The sequence below is a fragment of the Triturus cristatus genome, chromosome 9 (assembly GCF_964204655.1).
Source record: "Triturus cristatus chromosome 9, aTriCri1.1, whole genome shotgun sequence".
Classification (NCBI taxonomy): domain Eukaryota; kingdom Metazoa; phylum Chordata; class Amphibia; order Caudata; family Salamandridae; genus Triturus; species Triturus cristatus.
Window position 1 is genome coordinate 237346907 of NC_140592.1, and position 22654 is coordinate 237369560.

Genomic DNA, 22654 nt, shown 5'->3' on the forward strand with positions numbered 1-22654 from the left:
AATAAACATATTAACAGCCTTCTTCATTTCATGCAACAGCAATGAAATTCCTTTAAAATGACTGAGCCTGTGCGACTACAAAGCTTCATGACCAAACAGTATGTGGATAATGATATAAAGACACGTCTACTAGATATCCTGGAACATGGATCGAAACTATACACAGAACTGAAGCAGGGGAGATTTGTATTGAAAGAAAAAAAGCTGTTTGACACGATTGCTGAAGCTAAACTTCATGCCTTAATTGCCATAGTAAGAGTTTTGTCCAACCAGGCACTACAAAACAGGTTACAAAAAACTACTTTCGCAAGCACACAGAGAGATGGATGTAGCAAAAGAAAAGGGGGAAATTATCAAGGACATTCTGTTGCATAATCTTCTTCCAACAAAGGCATTATTTGATGGAGATGCTGCAAGCAAAGCACAAACTCGTAAAAGAGGTGGAAAACAAACTTTCACCTAAATAATTTATATTTGAAAAGGTTTCCTCATTGAAAACCGCTTTTGTTTCATCCATGCAAAATGTCCGAGAGTTCGTTCAGACTCTTCTACAGATATCAAAGTCGGTGTGCACCTTGCAAGAACTGCTCATTGTCTCTAACAGTTATCTTGAACTATCTGTCAAAGAATGTGAGAGAATTAGATGAATGTCTACGAGTGGAACAATATATATCTGTGCAACTTGTTACATTCTGGTCATCAACATCGAACAAGATGAACTTGAAGACGTTAACTCGCCAAAACATTGCTGATGCTTCTGTGAACACTGAGGGGGATATTCTCAAGAACGTGTGATAACCACCGCAATAGTAGCTTAACGCAACTCTTCACATCGCAGTCTATCACGGGAAAATAGCACCATGTTAACATGGTATTCTCAAGCCGGCGGCACCATGTGATAGTCCCACGACAACGCATCAAATGTCTGTGATAAAGTCAACGCGACTCCGCAAAAATGCGAAACACGAACGCCACACGATAAAAAAAACTGCGAAAACCAGCGACAGGCCTGCAATTCCCACGCGTCATGCGGGAAAATGCACCATAAAAGCAGAGTTCAAAAACGGTGAGATGACAATGTACAAGCACAACTCAACATCCGTGACGTAGAACAAATGACCATTGTCCCGCATCACATAGGCATCTTCTCACAGTCACAATGTACATTGACATGCAGTCTGCATTTAAACTGCGCCAATGCAGACACATGCATGGAACACGCAGTGAAAACCGCATCTCCCCTTCGCATTGCAGATGGACAAGCAACCTCTACTGCACAGAGACGTGTCCTGACCATGATCAATCGATTATGACGAATGTAGGAGCAGTGCCTCCCGCTTATGTACATGTTACCCATGTTGTGGGACTTGAGTCACAGAGGGCATCCCTGCATCATGGTGGTACATAACTGACCCCACAAGGAGCCACAAGGAGCCCGGTTGTCACCTGTAGGTCACAAATGGCAGCCAAAATGGAAAGACCTTGGACACGTGAAACGCCGAAGAGTGGGATACCCTACTAACTGCGACACACAGGACTGGCAGTTCGTATATATGACACCCCAAACAGCCCCTCTGCACAGAGGTGACACACCCACCATCCATGAACACATTATAAAATTGTTATCAACACATGTCGCACTCACACTTGTCTGAGTGATGTGCCTGTACAGATGAGTGACATGCACTTAGTGAATGTAATTTAGGAATGCATTTATTTGCACATGCCATGCCTGTGGTTATTTTGCACTGTCCCAAGATTGCCAAGGACAGTCACAATGTGACATGATCATCTGAAGAAATTTGCAATGATGGTGTCCCTGCGGGTTATTCCTGCTGCGGCTGCAGTGGGGTGTGGTCCACCTACCTCATCCTCATCATCATTGTCCGGTGCCTCTGGAACTGGTATCCATGGTGCCTTGCTGCATACACATATGTTGTGCAACACACAACATGCAACGATCATCTTGCACACAATGTCTGGGCTGTACAGGAGCCTTCCACACGCCAAATGTCCGTTCCACAATTCCCCTGGTGCGTTTGTGGGCCGCATTGTACTGCCTCTGGGGCTGTGTGTTCGGGGCTCAGAGGGGTGTCATCATCCAAGCGCAGAGTGCATATCCTTGGTCACCTGAGACAGTGCAGAGAGACATAAGTCAACAGTTGGTTCTGCGTGACGTGTTGGCAGGCTCACTGGTTCATTGGTGTGTGATATGTGTGACTTTGTGATTCCTGTATGACATGTACTGCTTGTTGCAAATGAGCGGCACCAATGTGTAGTACGTAGCCTCGCTGCTGCTCCTCCCTCCCCCTAGCCTATTCACTAGTGTGCGCAGCGCGGTTGCATCACTTGCACCCGTACGGCACACCATTGTCATGCACATCAGCGCATGTCCACAAGCCTGACAACAACACAGTGATGTTGTGCACTGAAGGTGTGCAGCCACGTGAGTGTAGGCCTATGGTAAGGACAGGGTGGACACAGATTACATGCCTGGCTGAATTCGCCCTGCGGTTGAGGGTAGAACTCTGGCTTATGCTGCGGTAATAGCGACACACACAACAGTTGGCATGTATGATCCCTGAGCCCGGGTGGGCTTGCTCACCCTCATGTACCCCTCGGCCGCACTCCGTTGGCATGCTACATAGCAACATTGCACAAGGCGTGATGGGTGGCGCAGACACTACACCAGAAACAAACACATCAGTTACCTCTTTCTCAAGGCCTAAACTCAACCACGCCCAGAGCCACGTTTTGAAAGATCATACCCCATGCCGTATGCAGGTCCACTCACTTACTCTCACAGGGGGTCCAACACAACTACATGTCCCAGGTCTACACCACTGCCTGAGGTGACAAGGTTGCGCAAGCTGTACACAGCACAATGTGGTATGGTATGGCCTGGGGCCCTCATGCATACATAATGACCACATGGACACAATGAGATAATTTGTTTAACTGGCTATGGGCACGTGTGCCCAGCATTTTTATCGCCAGGGTCACACGTCCAGTGACGCATGTGCTGGATAAGTGTTGGGTAGTGTAAGCAACCCCTCAGGGGTTGGTTGGTGCTGGTAACAACTACAACAGTGATCAGACAATCAGAAGTCCAAAGTACAAACAGCAAGGGTCCATGACTTGAGCTGCACAGAGTTAGTGGCCCCGGATGCACTGCGGCCGGCACAGGCATACCCGCAAGGGACGGTGACATGTGGTGCACTGAGATAGGGCCACAAGAGCTGAGCGGGTCCTCGTTGATGTCCAAGGAGAATGTCACGGAGCATTACAGGGGACAGTGGAGGTGTCCATCCAGGGCATGGTGCAGAGGGCAGAAGCAAGCAGAAACAGGCATAATGGAGGAGATGAATGCTACAGTCTCCTTTTTCCCACCATGTCAGTATCAGCTACATGATGAAGACAACCCCCAGGCCATGGACTCAGAAGCCAACATAGTCCAACAGGAGAGTGCCCGTGATTCCCATGGCACAGAGTCAGTGGCACCAGAGTTGGAAAGGGATGCAGTCTGCGATGTGGCCTGTACAATATCAACTCAGTTCCAAATGTGTGTCCTACTCGACCGCAGTGTGTGCCGGAGGCAGCGGTCAGCGTGGGGCAGCCACTGTGCAGCCAGCTCCTCCTGGCTCTCTAACACACGGCGTTGGAATGGCATGTGGAGAAAATTCCTGGTTGACGGAGGTGGAGGCACCAGAGCAGGGTGGGTGTACACCCTGCGACGATGCCGTGTCCTGGCTGGGACGGACTGGATTGGATTTGTCTTAGGCCTGCTGGACAGGTGTGTAGGCCTAAGGCAGAAGTTCGCAAGGGCCCTCAGACACATGTGGTCGGAATGCTATTCACAGAGTTGGTGGCACCACATCAAAGGGAGAATAGGGATATAACCCCTGCCTTAAATATGTACTCTGCCATTGTGTAATCAACAGTCAGTTCCAGACGTGTAACCTACTTGTCCGCTGTGTATGCCGGTGGAGTGGGTCAATGGGAAAGGAGTACTGCGGGCCTTTCTCGAGGAGACTGTGATGGTCTGAGGAGGTTGCCAAGGTCGCGGGCCTCAGGCTTGGAGCTAGCACAGGCACGTGGTTGGCACTCTTGGAGTCACGCCGGTGTCGGCAGGTGAGCAGTGACGCCTGGATGAGCAGGGGCGGACGTGACTGGTTCAGGGAACAGCGGCCCGGGCTGCGGCAGGCGCACAGGATCGCAGGCAACACCTACACACGGCGTCGGCCTCATGGCGGGGTGAGAGGCGCCGCCTTGACAGACATGTTGGCCATTCCGGAAAAGAACCACACCCAGGGCTACGTGCTTTTTATTCACTCCCCTACTCTAGCCTGGCGTACGCTGGGCAAGCCCACTCCACACACGCTTACCGGGGGACTTAACAAGCTACATTTCCGTGATCTTTCCCATTATCTGGGGTGACATGGTTGAGTCCAATGTCCATCCCACACCAACACCAGCATTATATGTCGACATGGATATGTCTGTGGTCTGCATACTGCAGTCTGTCCAGCACATCCACGCCACACTTGGAAATGTGTGCATTCTCATTCATGGGTCACTTGCCTCCTTCGCACATGCCTGGTTGCCACCTACCTCCACATTTCGCTGGTGTGTGGCTGATGTGCCATGCCATTGGTGGCTCATGTACATGGCTAGCCCAGGTTGCCACAGTAAGTTGTGCTGTCATGTCTGGTGGGTGGGCATGTTGTTTGGCATGTTGTATGTGGGTTTGTAACATGTGTATTGCCAGAGTTGTGAGTTGCATGATTGTGGATTTGAGGTGTGTGGTGTGTCCATTTGCTACTTATCAACAAGCACTGCATTTCCGTAGGTGCCATCCTGGTAGTGCCGGTTGATGATGGACTGTCGGAAGATGTATGAGTCATGCACACTGCCTGGGTAGTTGGCGATGACATTGATGAAGAGTCCCCGGTGGTCCACTATTGCCTGTACATTGATGGAATGCGTGTGCTTTCTGTTGCGGTAATTGTGTGCTGTGTTGTCAGGGGGCACAAATTGGACATGTGTGCAGTCAATTGCCCCCAACACGTGTGGGAATCCAGCTATGGCATAGAATCCTTGCTTGGTCTCCAGCTGTTCCGGCGCAGAGTGGGGGAAGTATAGGTACTGGGGTACCAAGCTGATGATGGCATCCATGACAGGTTTGAGGAACTTGGATAGGGCTGGCTGTGAGACTCTTCCAACTCTGGCAGTTGTTGGTTGGAATGTCCAAGAAGCCAACAGGTGCAGCACAGCCAGCAGCTTTGTCTGCGGAGGGATGTTGGTTGTCCGCTGTGTTGGTACCGTTAGCCTGTGGGCAATGATGTTCAGGATGCGGAGGATGGTTGTCCTTTTGAGCCTGTAGTGGGCAATGACATACTCTGGTGTTAAGTCTGTGAGGTTGGTGCATTTCCTGAAGGTCCGCTGTCTTTATCTGTGCTGCCTCTGTGGTGGTCCGGGGGGCGGTGGGGGTCCGGGTAGGGGTGGCGGTCCTGGGGGCGGTGGCGGTGGGTGTTGTGGCCGTGTTGGGGCTCCGAGCTGCATGATGAGTAGCTCCATGGCATCTGTTGTTCTTCAGGTGTGGCTCTGGGCTGGGCTCCCTTTATACTCCAGGTTGTCGTCCAGCTTTGCACCAGGTCGGAGCAGGTGTTAATTACCTGCAGCTAACGTGCATTACCGCATGTTTTGTGTTCTTATCGCCGATCTGGCTGGTCGTTGTGAATGTTGTGGAGTGGTGTTGTCACGGCTTTTGCTCGGGAACGCCTCTGCATCTCAGCGATAGTTGCCGGTGTCATCTGTGGCGATGTTTTTTGAGGATGCTATCGCCGGAAAACTGGTGGTATCGGCTGTTAGCACCAGCTTGTGAATGGGGCGGTATATTTTTCGCAACTTTGGCTGCGCTAAAGTGCCAGTAACTTGGCGATAGCTCCTTGAGAATATGCCCCTCAACTTCCAATTATTACAAGTGGAATGATTTTCAATGAGGAGTTGGTGCCTGCAGAGATATATTCAAAAGGTACGTGCCATATTGTTCAAGAACTTAACAGCAAACCGGAGGAAGCTGACTTTCATGTTGTACCACATGTTGAGTGGCTATTCAAAATATACTAATTTAGTCATTGTACTATCAAATGACACACAATGTCATTATTGTGCTATTTAGATATGTTGCAAGGTTCATAAGTCAAGGATTGTCAGGTTTATGGATGTTATGGAACAGCCCGGTGTTCAAAAGCAAAAGGAACAGTTGATGGACGGAATGCTGAACAATGCAAACATTCACCCCCAGTCACAAAGACCTGGGTTTAATCCATCATTCTTTTGCTCACCAAGCCACCCTAGTTTGGACCCAGCCATATGCAAATCAGTCTTGATCCTGTTTCCCATGGAAACAGTCCAGCTGAAACTGCCAAGCCAGGTCCTTGCTGGACCAGAAACAAGCATCCTGGGACTGGTTTCGGGGCATCACCCCCATCAGCCAGGTTAGCTTAAATCCAGTGGTGCAGTGAGCACGAGACCCACGACAGGGCATACCCTTCTCACTTAGGGCAACAAAAGTGTAGGAAGGTGGATATCTGACTATGGTTACCCCCAAATTTTTGCCTAGTGTCTAGCTGGTTTTTCGACTTAGTTGGCCTGAGATCCTGCCATTCAGGATCTCAGCCTAGCTGTTCTCTCTTTAAAATGGACTCCATGTACCCTAGGTACATACCCAATTGGTTGGATCACCCTGTGAGCCCCTGTACCAGTGTACACTAGGTACCCAGGGCATTGGTGTATCTGAGGCCTGCCAGGGGCTGAAGCATGTATTATGCCACCCCAGGCTTGGCCTAACAAATTTGACACAACTGGCTGATCATTCAGCTGGGGTAAGTTGGTGTAACCACCTCTTACTTAGGTGTAGTATACCTATACCTAACCTTAAATGGGACACATGTTAACCTATAAGTCACTCCTATGGCAGGCCTTAACAATCATGAAGGCAGAGTGCTTGGTTCCATGTGAGATGGTGCTCTGGCATGAGCTGAGCCTGTCTGCAGTGGTCGGAACAACTTCCTTCTACTGTTTCCAGATATCGTCATACCATATACTCTTAAGTGCATTATGAACCTCGCGGTTAAATGCTATCTTTGGTTTGGCTTTATCAAAACATGTCGAGTAAGGTGTCATACGAATTGGAATACTAACCCCTCGCCAATTCTGGCGACGGGGTTAGCATTCCACCCTTCTAGAGGGACACGACATGTACAGTACCTGAAACCCGGGTAAAATCAGACATAGCCTCAGCTCCACAAAATGGATGCTGCCACCACAGACACAAGTCTGCCCTCCTGCTGCTGGGAGTCCTTCCAGCTTGGGAGGTGTGGACAAAGGGTTTCCTGCCAGGGGAGGTGCGTGCACCACCCCAGACAGGATTTTGTGTATTGGTCAGGTAGGGCTTGAAAGAAACCAGACATGCCTGTGGCTCACAAGGAGCCTCGGTGCATATGCCAGTTCAATCCGGTCCTGGGGCACACCAGTCCTGGGCCTGGGGCGAGCTGGACAAAGGATTGGGGGTGTAACCACCCCCCTTCCTGGTCCCACCCTTAGGGAGGGACCTAGCAGGTAGTCCGGCCCCTAGAATCCGCTTAAAGGTAGGAGCTGTGTCCTAAGACTTCAGACATCCTGGAATCAACTTGAAACTAAGAAGAAGACGGGAACTTCGACATTCTGCTGCACAGAAGACTGAAGGAAATCTCCCCTGTGGTCAGGGAGTGACCACCTTGCTAACGCAAGCACCATCCAGCGAATCAACATCTGCTTTGCCGCCGCCTCCCGCCGGAGCCCGAGCCCAGAGACTGACAAGACCTGGACCTCCAGACCTCTCACCGCCCGATCCACAGTCCCTGAAAAGAAGAGACCCGTGGAGGCAACGAGACACGTGGAGCCAGCCATCTTGAAACGACCACGACAAGCTGCAAGTGCAACAACCGAGGCTCCCTCCAAGTTGTGCTTGGGGATCTGAGAAGCCCAACGCTCGAGCAGCATCTGCACCAAAGGTGAGCCCTCCAGCATCTCCACGATCTGCGTGGGGCCCTTCTGCATTTTGCCACTCGACGCGCCTAACCGGTTGCTGGCCCGCTGGCTAGTGGCCATCTTGGCGATGAACTTCAAGAACTACACCACTGGTCTGGTTGCTCCAGACTGGCCCTTGCTCCCCTCCAAAGGAGCAGTCCCTCTGACCTTGCTGGTCAGAACCATCAGCTTATCTTGTTCTCCACAACAATTGCTTTTGCCAAGGCTTGTTTGCTTCGATCAAGTCGCCGCTACCGCCGACAGCGAGAGCCTGCGTGGGACAGCTCGTGAACCGACTCCTGGACGTCGTCAACCTTCAGGGACCACGTGGCTGCAGAGACAAGCTACACCTTTCTTCCTGTTTGCACCCGACATCGCCTGGTACCCACCTGGTGCCACGCTGGTCACTGGCTAGTGACTGTGAACACTGTCCCCTCTGCTTACAGGTCTTCTACAACTCCGATCCACCCTTGGATCCACCGCATCCCTTCCGGACCGACCGCCTGCAGCATCTTTGTCCACAGGCTCCATTGACCCGATAGAAGAAACCCGACGCACTTCGACACCTATGCACCCGCTTCCTGTGGGTGAGGTAAAGCTGGCACTCCGGTGCCCAAGTGTAGAGTAACATCTCTAGTGTCTGTGTTTCCAATCTTAAGGTCATAGTCCATCCGGAAGATCCTTTTTGCAGTAACTTTGTACTTTTTACGCACCCATTGACACCTACGGGAGCACGCGTGTGACTATTTGCTCTGCACACGCCACCCGTGGACCTCCTGGTCACTAACTGAAGTTAGCTCCTTGTAGGCCCAGCGATTCTAGAGGCCCTAGGCCTTTTCCCTTTTCTGTTCGTGGTACTTATACCACTATTTTAGTATATGGTTTGAGCGGCCACCAGGGCCTATCCATATAAAGTGCAACTTCTGTGTATTCTACTGTAATCTTGTTTGACGATTTGTGCTCCTGTGCTCATAAAGAGACTAGGGGTTACTTTGAGAAATAAATACATATATATTTTGAATATATATCTGTGTGGTGTCCTTTCATTGGTATAAAAGGGGGTTACATTTGGTAAAACAGCTGGCTTAACACGCTTCACGAGTTTAGCCTCAAAGACTGCTTAGCCTATGCTACCACTAGGGCAGCTAGTCCGAAAAGGTTGACTTACAACCACACCATAAGGGTTGCTTGGCATGGTACAAGGTGATCACTTTAACTAGTGAGCATCATATACCAGGCCAACTTCTCACATTGGTGAGCAGCGGTTGGATTTGAGCTTGCTGTGTTTTACCATTGTAATCTCTTGATTACCAATTGAAAGATCACATAGGTACCTGTAGGTACATATAAAACAAGATTAGATATACTTAAGTTCTACTGAACTTAGTTGTTGTAGAGCAAAGGGAGTAGCACACCCTGACTACAACTACTAGATAGGTTTAGTAGGTAAACCCAAGTGTAGGTAGATTGCAACACATCCACCCACACTTAAGAGCAATGGCTGGGGCAGAGGGGTCCACTGTACCCATCTCTGTTGAGAGTGACCCCCAGAGGGCACCATCCATCTTTGCTACCCTTAATCAAAATGAGCTCAGGCAGTTGGCAAATATCAGGGGCCTTAAACAGCCCAAGAATCCTACTTCTGCTGAACTCAGGGAGCTTTTACAGGCTGATGAAGATCAGAAAGCTCTCAGGAAAGCCTCCCAGTTAGGCCCCTTAGGGACAGGAACAGGAGGCCCCCCTTCTGAAGATGCTACTGAAGTACCCCTTTCCAATAGCCATCCCTTAGATGAGAATCATACTACAGAGGAGGAAAGTGGTGTTGTAAATTAAGGCAGAATGTGATTAAGCATTTACTGAAAACATTAGTGTTTCCCTTTATCGTGTTTTCCTCATTATGTTGGCCGAAGTCCGGATTCCATTTTGTATTGACATGCTGCCACGTGTCCACCACGAGGAGAGTCCGACCTCTGTGTTAGTTGCTCTTGTAATCTGCCTAGCAACAGGTTATAAATAGCTCTCCCTTGTCCATCTGGCGCATGCCCCGACTTGACCACATCTGTTATAATTAGCTTTGCTTGACCATGTGTTTTCGCGGGCCCAAGAAGTGTGTTAGCTCCGCCCATGTATTGATTTGGTATCAAGAATGACCCTAAATGGTAATGTTCTTCGACTTTGTGGTATCCACCCACTCATGAGCCCCTCTGTTGTGTATAAAAGGGGACTGTGTATGCAAGTTCTTTGTGCTACTCCTTGCAATACTGAAGAGTGTTGTGTGGATTGTAGGACCACCCTTAAGGGTTAATAAACGTTGTTTTTGTACTTTGCAGTTTCCGTGCCAACTTCCTTATAGATTTCGTTACAGAAGAGCGAACCCTTGTCTCTTGCGGGCCTAGCTGGGGCTTGTATTCATCAATTGGCGCCCGTCACGTGGGGCTCATCAGCGACTCGGATGCTCGAAGGACTGGTCGCGACGAAGGTGAGGAGTTTGGCCAGGGACGTGATCACTGCCAGCGGCGTCTTAGCCTTGGCATCCCGAGGTTTTTCTTCCTTCCCTTCCGAGCTGACCATCTGGGTGGCGCCGGTCATCGACTGAGACCTCTTCTGTCGGTCCTGCCGTGAGAGCCGTTTGGGCGATTGTGGAGCTTGGCAGTTGGAACCTGGACTCTTGATTGGTAAGAACCGTTGTACGGTACTTGCTCCGAGTTTTGAAGCCTGGTCTGGCTATTTGAGTTTGATTGATGGTGACTAGTCATATTTTGAATTTGTCTTTGTGAAAATATATGCGTTGCAACACATATAGGCAGGTAATGTGGAGAAATTTCTCCGGAGCTGTGTAAACTTGGAACGGCGCAACGATTAAGTGCCATTTTTTTTCTTGATAATACTGCATATTTTGCATTATTCCTAGCATGCCTGCTTTCAGCGCACTCCGTAAGTGGTGTTGCTGTCTTGGGAACCGGTTGAACCTCGAGGAATCTGCTCCAGCTCCCCCAGAGGGGACTCCTAATAGGGATATGTATGTGAAGCATGGTCTTTCTTCCATAATGTACAGCACGTTATGGAGGAAATATACTAGGAAGGATCCTGAGTTGCGATGGCCTTTGTATGGATCGTTTGATATACGTAAGATTGAGTATGTGGAACAGTGTATGTGTAAGCGACGTGCTCGTCAGGATATGTTTGAGTGTGTGCGATTATGGGTGAAGGAAGTGCGTGAGCGAGAGAAGCGTGAGAAAGCGCTGTTTGATAAGGAGCAGCGAAAGAATGATCATGTGCGAGCGCAGGAAGCGAAGCGTCGGGAGGATAAAGAGCAAATGGACAGACAAGAGAAAGAGCGTAGGCTACAAGTTTCGGGTCAATATGTTGTTCGTCAGCCGCTTTATCCTGTCCTTAATAATCCTGATGACGATTTTTATTTACTAGATTGCTCTCCGCCCCCTTATGTTGGCGCATCTGCTCCACGGCCGCAAGATTCTGGCCCGGCTCCGGGTAAGGTCGACACACGGTCCATGTTATCGGCCGAGCACATGGCTGATCTTCGGAATCTTTCCCTCCGTGCACTTAAGGGCAAGGTGTCTAAGGATGAGTTGTTCCATACTTGGGGGTCGTGGCAAGATAGAGAGAGGGTGTATTTTCTGTCTCATTTTTCAGAAGAAGTAATTGCAGCTTTTCGAAAATACTCTAGTGTCCTTGAGCCTGCCGACGTGTCTTCGGATGCCGGAGCATTACGTAATGGTGTTTTTTCTCCCCCTAAGGCTTCTGAGGCGGCTCGGCGGCTGTTCGCTTTGCGGGACGAGGTGCTGGCCCTTAGAGAGAAAGCACGTCAACAAACGGAGGAGGAGAAGCAGTCGGATTCGTCTGCAGCAGGGGGCCACCCATCCGCCTCCCAGTCAGATAAGGATGACATAGTGCATGCTAAACCAATGCGAGAGGCGGCGCCTTTGTATGTTCCTCCTAAGGGAGCAGGGACTAGCTCGGATGTTAACTCCGCCGATGCAAGGGGATATTTTGTATATAATTGGGTTTATACTCCATGGCATAGGGCCGATGTTATGGCATTAAAGAATGCGCTGCCTGACCCCCGCAAGAATCCAGCGGCCTTCTATGAAGAAGTCGAGGGGGCCTTGAATTCTTGCATTATGACCTTGGCGGATATAGACCTGTTCTTTGGCCTTATCCTACCGCCGGATACGTGGCGCTCTGTCCGGAAGGTAGATGATGTGGTTGCCTTCAAGGGTCGGTGGTCTGACCTTGAGGATGAGGATAGGGAACGGAAGCCCGCACAGAAACCACCCCAGAATATTCTAGATCTCCCTGCGGCTATTGTGACTAAGTTGAAGACGATTATCCCCCCCAAAAAGATTGACTGGAATATGTTAGCTGCATGTAAACAGAAAGTTGACGAGTCAGTTGCAGATTTCTTTACGCGCTTTGAGGAGACGTTTCATGACTTTAGTGGCCAGTCGCTTACTGACGACACGGGCCGCCACCTTTTCGCGGACAAATATGTGGCCAATCTGCTGCCGGCAGTTGCGGCCCGGTTAAAAGCGAGTGAGAGTTCTTGGTCCTCTGCGACACCGACGGCCCTTCTGACCATCGCTCAGTATTATGAGCGTCAGGAGCACGAGGCGAAGGGCCAGGAGGAGAAGAAATCGAAAGATCTTAAAACCAAAGTGATGTTAGCACAAGTATATGGGCCGCCCCGCCGGGGTAATAATAATAGAGGAAGGGGTGGATCTTATGGTCCCCCTTCGGGCCGATCTGATTTGAATAGGAACCAGTGTGCGTATTGCAAGCAGTTGGGCCATTGGGCCAGGGATTGCCCAGCGTTGCGTGCCTCGCGTCAGGGGCACACTCCGGGTGGGCCGAGAGGTAGAGGGGGCTTCTCGAACTTTAGAGGGAATTCCAACGATAATGTCCGTTTCGATACTGCTGGACAGCACCGAGATAGCTCAAATGTTTTCGATCGCCAGCACCAGTACCATGTATCGGACAGCGATCGATTGGGATATCACGATTCTCAGCATGCATAGGAATGCGTAGGATGGGGGTCCGAATCAGTTGAGGTGCCGGTCGATCAGACGGGTCCTTATGTATCGGCTGAGGTTTTAGGTTCTACTGATCAGTTCCTAGTGGATACAGGAGCGACACGTAGTGCATTGTCTAGGTACTTGGTTCCGGGGGCTCCCCCATCCGGCTCAATGGTTACATCGGTAGGGTTTGACGGTACACTTTCCAGAAGCCCTCTTTCACAGCCCCTTGCATTTAAAGTTGATTGTTTTTCTGCGCCTTGTCCGTTTTTGCTTGCTCCGTACACACCGGATAACATTATGGGCCTTGATATGTTAAAGTACTTCAGGGCTACAATTCGTTGTTCCCCTGAGGGTGTGAGGGTGATTTTAAATGACAACTACCCCCGATCTGGGCGGATGTGTACGATCTCAGAGGATGCGTTGTTGGCTACCCTCCCCCAAACTTTATGGGCGACTTCAGACACAGATGTCGGACAAATGGTGATTCCTCCGGTCCACATTAGTGTCCAGGAGGGGGCGGTGCTACCACGCCTCCCACAGTATCGTATTTCCCAGGAGGGCGAGGAGGCTCTCATACAGATTGTGCAAGACCTGATCGCAGTGGGAGTGGTGGAAGAAGTTCCCTATAATATCTGTAACAGTCCGATTCTCCCAATTTTGAAAAAAGACACAGATGCGAAGGTCTATCGGTTCATAATTGATTTGAGGGAGGTAAACAAGATCGTGATACCTCAGTACCCGGTGGTTTCTGATATCACGACGTTGCTTACCTTGGTCCCGCCTACGGCGACCATGTTTTCAGTGATTGATTTGAAAAATGCCTTCTTTTCTATCCCCATTCACCCTGATAGCCGATTTCTTTTTGGGTTTACATTAAACAATAGATCTTATCGTTTTTGTAGAATTCCCCAAGGCTATACAGAAAGCCCTAGTATCTATAGTCAGGCTTTGAAGCGACAGTTGGATTCCTTTGTTTTACTCGAGGGGGTCGCCCTCATTCAATATGTCGATGACATCCTGTTGGCGGCTGACACCCTGGAGTTGTGCGAGAAAAGTACGATAGCCTTACTTTCCTTTTTAGCATCCCACAATCACAAGGTCTCTAGGAAGAAATTGCAATTCTGTAGACCAAAGGTGACTTATTTGGGTCACCTTTTGTCTAAGGAGGGACGTGCACTCACACCAGATCGTATCCAAGTAATTTTGGACACACCAAGGCCACCCACGCAGAAGGATGTGCGTGCATTTTTGGGTCTTGTTTCTTTTTGTAGACAGTGGATATTGGGGTTTTCACACATAGCTAAGCCATTACTAGCGCTCTTGACAAAAGACACGCCCATCCCGATCCCCTGGTCAGATGAGTGTGACGCTGCTTTTCAGCAATTGAGACAGGCCCTTTGTTCAGCACCAGTGTTAGGGACCCCTGATTATGCAAAACCCTTTTCGTTGTATGTGCATGAGAAAGATGGATGTGCATTATCAGTCTTAGTGCAGATGCACGGCGATAAGCAGCGCCCTTGTGCATACTTTTCGGCTGTACTTGATCCTGTCGCCCGAGCACTGCCAGGGTGTTTTCGCTCGGTTGCGGCGACAGCTGTGTCAATACGGCAGAGTGAAGGAATTGTATTGTCCCATAAACTGTTGGTGTTAGTTCCCCACGCTGTTGATGCCCTGCTTAATCAAACAAAGACGCAGCATTTGACCAGTGCCCGTTTAACGGGATATGAGTTGACGCTTTTAGCTCCTCACATTACGTTAAAAAGGTGCGTGACATTAAACCCGGCCACATTGTTGCCATACCCCGAGACCCAGCCTGAGGCACAGAAAGCGCATGATTGTATTCTTGTGACTGAGGAACAAACAAAGGGTCGTATTGATCTCCAGGATACGCCCTTTTCAGATGTAGATGGAGAGTTGTGGGTAGACGGGTCATGCCTGAAGCTACCAGATGGTACGACTTCAGCAGCGTATGCAATTACCACGTTACAGACGATAGTGGAGACAGCACGCATACCACAGAAATCAGCTCAAGCAGCGGAACTGATAGCGTTAACACGAGCGTGTGAGCTCAGTACAGGATTGTGTGTGAATGTTTACACAGACAGCCGCTATGCCTTCGGAGTAGCGCACGATTTCGGCCTACTCTGGAAGGAGAGAGGGTTTCTAACGTCACATGGGGTACAGATAATGCATGGGGAGTTAGTTCACAACCTTTTAACTGCATTGACATACCCGAAGAAAATCGCCATTGTTAAGTGTAGCGCCCATAGGAAAGTGGTTGATAAGGTTGGAGAAGGGAATGCGTTAGCGGATCGAGTAGCACGGGAGACTGCGATGCAGCCCGGCACTACTGCCATGTATGTAGTGAAGTCACAGGTGGAGAGATGGCATGATGCGAAGGAGCAAGTGCGAGAAATACAAAAGACCGCTTCTGACAAAGAGCGGGAACAATGGGTTAGCGAAGGAGAACTGGATGACGAGGGTTGCTGGAGAAATAAGCAGATGGATAGATGGAAGTTACCCACGGCTTTTGTACAACCTATGGTCCAGATGGCACATGGGCTAGCACATGTTGGAGCTTCCGCAATTGTGAAATTGCTTACCCAAGTCTGGGAGCATCCAGAGATTGCTAGCACAGCAAAGAGGGTGGTGCAGACCTGTATGATCTGTCTGAAGTACAACCCAGGGAAAGGCACGCGAACCCCAGCAGGAGGATTTGCGACACCCACTGCACCCTTTGAGGTTCTGCAGATGGATTACATCCAGCTTGAGCGCTGTAACAATTTGAAGTATGTTCTAGTAGTGGTTTGCGCCTTCAGTAAGTGGGTTGAGGCGTACCCTGCGAAAGACAATACTGCAATGACTACAGCGAAGCTATTGCTGAAAGAGTTTTTCCCCCGATACGGCGTCTGTAGACTTCTGTGGAGTGATAATGGCCCTCACTTTGTAGCAGATGTTATAAAGTATGTCTTGAAGGGCCTAGGCATCACCCAGAAGTTCCACGCCGTGTTCCACCCTCAGTCTGCAGGACTAGTCGAGAAGTATAATGGTACACTGAAGCTTAAGATCGCCAAAATTCAAGCTTCAACATCTCTGACTTGGCCAGACGCCTTGCCACTGGCGTTATTGTCAATTAGGTCGGTGCCACACTCTCGAACCGGCCTTACACCTTATGAGATTGTATTTGGACGCCCAATGAATATTTGGGGTCCACCAAGGCCTAAGGCTGTGTATGATGTACCTTGTGTGATGATGAGTGATTATCTGGCACAGTTAACGGATAACTTGGTTTCCATTCATCAACAGGTCCGAGAGGCGCTCCCTGATCGGTCTACTGGCGAAGGACATGGTCTCCGGCCCGGAGATCATGTGATGATAAAGGTCTTCGACAGATCGAACAGTTTGGAGCCGAGATGGGTCGGACCTGAGCAAGTCCTTCTTGCAACGAGGACGGCAGTGCGAGTCTCGAACAGGAAGAATTGGATCCATTCCTTGCACTGTCGAAAGGTACCGCCCGGATTGGTGGAGTTTGCCGTGCTGACCGATCAACGAGACATCCTAGCAGCAGAGACAGGCCGTGCTGCAGAGCCAAACGACACTGAGGAGCTCTTTCCGAACCACACGACTACAGGAGGAAGGCGATATCATCTGCGACCAAGGAAGTGAGATTTCCAGTACCGGGACATACTGTCAGAACGGCCCTTGGGTTAGTGAAACGGAGAGCCGATGAGGCAAGGGGGGGGGATCAGCCCTGCATTAGTGTAGCGACACCCGTCTTGGCCCGCTGGTGAAGAAATCAACCGCTGCCCAAGGGGAAGAGTTCTGACAGACTTTTAGTTTCAGGAAGATATCAGGATATTGTTTCCTTTGACATGGAGAAGAAGAAAATTCTCTGTGCGTTGGGGTTCATGCTAACAGTAGCTATCGTCGGTATAACCACATGGTTTGTGGAGGAGGCAACTCCTGCCCGAGAGACACTTGTGTTGACGACTCCAGTGCCTGCGGAGCACTACTTTTATACATTGCCATATCAAGAGTTGAAGCATCGACAATCCTATTTGAATAACACTTTCATTCAGATGCTGCATCACACCCATGTTGCTACGAATGCTACAAACTGTTGGATATGTGGGATGATGCCAGCCCATCAGAAGAAAGGAGGTACGCCATTCATACCACTTCCTTTCTCTCACAATGGCTCTTGTAGAGCATGGTACACTCTGTTGTTTGCCACTCGAAAACCGACAGTGGGACGATTGCTTTTCAGACTTAATAAAGAATGCCATCAGGACAAGAATGGATATCCACAAGCGAATGGGACAATTTGGGAATGGGAAGAATACCGACCGGACAATGAATCCATTCCCTATATCTTCACGAATACCAGAGACACTGTGGGGAAGGAAAAATTTGTGATCCAAGTGGCCCAAGCCCAAGCGGACCTGTGTGTCCAGAGTGTGGGTTTTATCCCTGTCGGTGTCAGTGATTGTATAACCGTATTAAACATCGATGGGCTGAACAACAGCACCTTCCTAACATCCCATAATACCTATTTCGTATGTGGAAATAAAGGTTATTACCGTTTGCCGGCTGGGTGGTCTGGGGTATGCTATGTATCATTCCTATTACCTCCTGTATTCCTAGCACCTGCATCGTATCATAAAGACTTGAAACTGTTGAATAATGTGACTGTAAATAGATATAAACGTACTCTATCCATTGACGAGGTGGATCAAACTGATACCAGTTTGCAACAGTATATTGATTTCAATTTAGGACTGTTTTTCTTTGTCGGAGCCGCTTTGAATAGTAGGAAGATCCGAAGATTAACAAGAGTGGTAGAAGCTGTGACTAATCAGACTGCTGCTGCTCTTGGGAATCTTACGGAAGAATTGCAGATTACCAGGATTGTTGCATTGCAGAATCGTATGGTGTTAGATGTAATGCTAGCTGATCGAGGAGGAGCCTGTAAAATTATTGGAAGTAGCTGCTGTGTGTTCATCCCTGATCATACGCCATCCGTTTATAACGCCATTAATAAGCTGCATAAAATAGCAGCTGAAATCCACACGGAAAACGGCACTTGGTCCTTTTCTGGATGGTTTTGGGCGTTGGTTACTGCCTGGGGGTGGAAGGTCTTAACTGGTCTCTGCATTATTATAGCAAGTCTGTTCTTTCTCTGTATGTGTATTCAATGTGGACCATTGTGCTGTTCTGTATGCATTTCATTCTGCATTCCAGATAAGAAAGCTATTGCCGAAGTTGCCCGCCAGAAGGGTCTAGCTAAAGAGGTTAAAGGAATGATGATAATTGACATATACGATGATTATTCTTGGAAGCCAGATGTCTTCAGTAAATGCTGAAAGGGTCGTCTGTTGTAAATTAAGGCAGAATGTGATTAAGCATTTACTGAAAACATTAGTGTTTCCCTTTATCGTGTTTTCCTCATTATGTTGGCCGAAGTCCGGATTCCATTTTGTATTGACATGCTGCCACGTGTCCACCACGAGGAGAGTCCGACCTCTGTGTTAGTTGCTCTTGTAATCTGCCTAGCAACAGGTTATAAATAGCTCTCCCTTGTCCGTCTGGCGCATGCCCCGACTTGACCACATCTGTTATAATTAGCTTTGCTTGACCATGTGTTTTCGCGGGCCCAAGAAGTGTGTTAGCTCCGCCCATGTATTGATTTGGTATCAAGAATGACCCTAAATGGTAATGTTCTTCGACTTTGTGGTATCCACCCACTCATGAGCCCCTCTGTTGTGTATAAAAGGGGACTGTGTATGCAAGTTCTTTGTGCTACTCCTTGCAATACTGAAGAGTGTTGTGTGGATTGTAGGACCACCCTTAAGGGTTAATAAACGTTGTTTTTGTACTTTGCAGTTTCCGTGCCAACTTCCTTATAGATTTCGTTACAGAAGAGCGAACCCTTGTCTCTTGCGGGCCTAGCTGGGGCTTGTATTCATCAATGGTGAGGATACAGAAAGTAGTGAGGATGAAGGGAGAACTAGCCCAGTGCCAAGTGTTATACTTGGCCCAGCTAAACTAAGGCTATTGGGGACTGACAATGGGAACACCCCATTGGATCTCCCCAGTGGACTTAACCAGGGGCTTGGGAGGCAAAGGAATCACTCAGGTGACTCTAATGCTTCTCATGCCTCTAGAGGCTCTCAAGGTCACTCCAGGAGAAGGATGACCACCCCTCAGAGGAGGGAACATGAGGCCAGAATGCAGGAAGCCCAGCTGAGGATCAGGAAGCAGGAGCTAGAGGTAGCCCTGATGGAAGAGAAACTGAACAAGGCTAGGCAACCTAGAGAGAGTGGGTCTATACCCACTGGTGGCAGCATTGTCCCTAAGGACAAAGATAGGGTCTTTGATAATAGGAACCTGTCTAAGGTTGTGCCCCCCTACAAAAGTGGGGATGACATCCACAAATGGATGACTGCTCTTGAGAGAGCCTGCAAAGTACAGCAGGTGCCTGAAGACCAGTGGGCAGCAATCCTCTGGCTCTCCTTTGAAGGAAGAGGCAGAGACAGACTCCTCACTGTTAGGGAGGAGGATGTCAGAAATTACAGAGCCCTGAAAAGTGTCCTAGTTGATGGGTTAGGCTTAACCACTGAACAGTACAGGTTAATGTTCAGAGACACCCAGAAGACACAGACTCAGGACTGGTCTGAATATGTTGAATGTGCCACTAAGGCTTTGGAGGGTTGGTTGCTGGGAAGTAAGGTATCTGATTATACAGGATTGTACAATTTGATGATGAGAGAACAGATTTTAAGTAACTGTCAAAACCAGCTCCTCCATCAACACCTGGTAGACTCAGATTTGACCTCTCCCCAAGAATTGGGAAAGAGGGCAGATAAATGGGTCAGGACCAGGATCAGGCCTAAGAATCAGGGTGGTGACCAAAAGAAAGATACCACCAAACCTCAAGAGAAGGGTGGGGATAAAGCAAAAGAGAAATCTTCCTCAGGGCCCCAAAACTCCACACAGGGTGGTGGGTCCCAAGCTCCCTCCTCTACCACAGGTAAAAAGCCTTACTGCCATGAGTGTAAAACTCCTGGGCATTGGAAAACTGACAGCAGTTGCCCAAGGGCTAAAAACAAAACTGTTCCTCCAATTACTCCTGTCACACCACCTATTACTGTCAGCAGTAATCCCCCAGGTGGTGGGAGTGCCCCCAGAAATCTGGGTGGGTTCACTTGGGGAACACAGGGGGACCCTGGCTTAGCCAATTCCCCTACAGCAACTACTCTTGTCTGTGATGGTGGCATGGGGTTTGCCAACTTCACTGCCTGTCCCAACACTTTGGGTAGGTACAGACAGGAGCCCTACATCAATGGTACCAAAGCTGAGGCCTACAGAGACACTGGAGCTAGCATCACAATGGTGGCCCATTGGCTAGTTCCCTCTGAGCAGCTTTTGCCTGGTTTCTCCTACCAGGTGACTAACATTGATGGCAAACAGAACAGTCATCCCATGGCAGAGGTATGTCTCAGCTGGGGAGGTGTCACTGGCCCTAAAAGGGTGGCAGTGTCCCCAACCTTGCCTGTGGACTGCTTACTAGGGAATGACTTAGAACTCTCAGCCTGGGCTGGAGTTGAACAAGACACCCATTCTAAAATGGTAGGCCTTTCACAAAAGGGTAGTGGGGTTGGGCCATTCACAACCCCTGTCCAAATAGATTTCCTCCCTGGAAAGGTTGGAAGGGCAGTGGTAGCCACAGCCCAGGCACAGACAGACTTCCCTGTAGAGACTGGCAGAGCTGTGACAGTCACAGCTCAAACACAAACTGAGTGCCCCCCTGAAAAGGTTGGCAAGGCTGTAATGGTCTCAGCCTATACTCAGACTGACATAGGTGTAGTGAAGCCTGAAACTATGGATCACTCCACACAAACCGAGAGTAGTGGGAAAGAAGAAAAGTCTCCCTCTCCCCAGACATTAGGAAAAAGTCAGCCTCCTCAGGGAGCTGACCTCACCCCTTGTGAAGGAACTGCCCCAGAGGTAGCCAGGCCTGGCCTGGCAGAGCCTCTGATGTCAGTGGCCCCTTCCAAGGTGGGACCCAGTCTGGTGCAGGTAGCCTGCCTCTCTCTACCCTGCCCCAGTCAGCCCAGGGCTGCAGAGGTCAGGGAGGCCAGTGGACCCCCAGAGGGCCCCTGTCCACAAGAACCCCCCATCAAAAGAATGAGGATTGCCTGGCTAGTAGCCCTAGTCAGGTGATGGGTAAAAACATTCCTGAGGGATCTCCTTTACAGGTAGTTAGGGACCTCCCCCAGAGGGATTCTGTTGGGCACAGGCAAACATGGGACCTTAGGGCCCCAGACCTGACCTGTCCCTCCAGTAAGCCCACAAAAGGGACCCAGCCTCCAGCTTTAGGTAGCCAGAGGCTGACCCTGAGAGCACAGTGCAACTCAGTTAAGGAAAGAAAGGCATCCATGGTGGAGGATGATTGGAGGAAGCTGAGGCCTCACTTTGAGGACACTCACTTCAGTACTCCATCTCAACCCCAGCCTTTTACTTTGCCAAGACACACCAAAGGTAGAGACTCCCTATGGTGGAGACCCTCTGATACCCTTAGGGTGAGGGATTGCTTAGTGGACCATGAGACAGGGGGTAACCATGCCAGTGCTGGTTCCTCCTTATATGGCCACTTGGGCAATATAGGCTTACCTGGTCAAGGTCAGCCTTATCTCCCTTCGTTTGGGGGGGGGTTGTGTAGGAAGGTGGATATCTGACTATGGTTACCCCCAAATTTTTGCCTAGTGTCTAGCTGGTTTTTCGACTTAGTTGGCCTGAGATCCTGCCATTCAGGATCTCAGGCCTAGCTGTTCTCTCTTTAAAATGGACTCCATGTACCCTAGGTACATACCCAATTGGTTGGATCACCCTGTGAGCCCCTGTACCAGTGTACACTAGGTACCCAGGGCATTGGTGTATCTGAGGCCTGCCAGGGGCTGAAGCATGTATTATGCCACCCCAGGCTTGGCCTAACAAATTTGACACAACTGGCTGATCATTCAGCTGGGGTAAGTTGGTGTAACCACCTCTTACTTAGGTGTAGTATACCTATACCTAACCTTAAATGGGACACATGTTAACCTATAAGTCACTCCTATGGCAGGCCTTAACAATCCTGAAGGCAGAGTGCTTGGTTCCATGTGAGATGGTGCTCTGGCATGAGCTGAGCCTGTCTGCAGTGGTCGGAACAACTTCCTTCTACTGTTTCCAGATATCGTCATACCATATACTTTTAAGTGCATTATGAACCTCGCGGTTAAATGCTATCTTTGGTTTGGCTTTATCAAAACATGTCGAGTAAGGTGTCATACGAATTGGAATACTAACCCCTCGCCAATTCTGGCGACGGGGTTAGCATTCCACCCTTCTAGAGGGACACGACATGTACAGTACCTGAAACCCGGGTAAAATCAGACATAGCCTCAGCTCCACAAAATGGATGCTGCCACCACAGACACAAGTCTGCCCTCCTGCTGCTGGGAGTCCTTCCAGCTTGGGAGGTGTGGACAAAGGGTTTCCTGCCA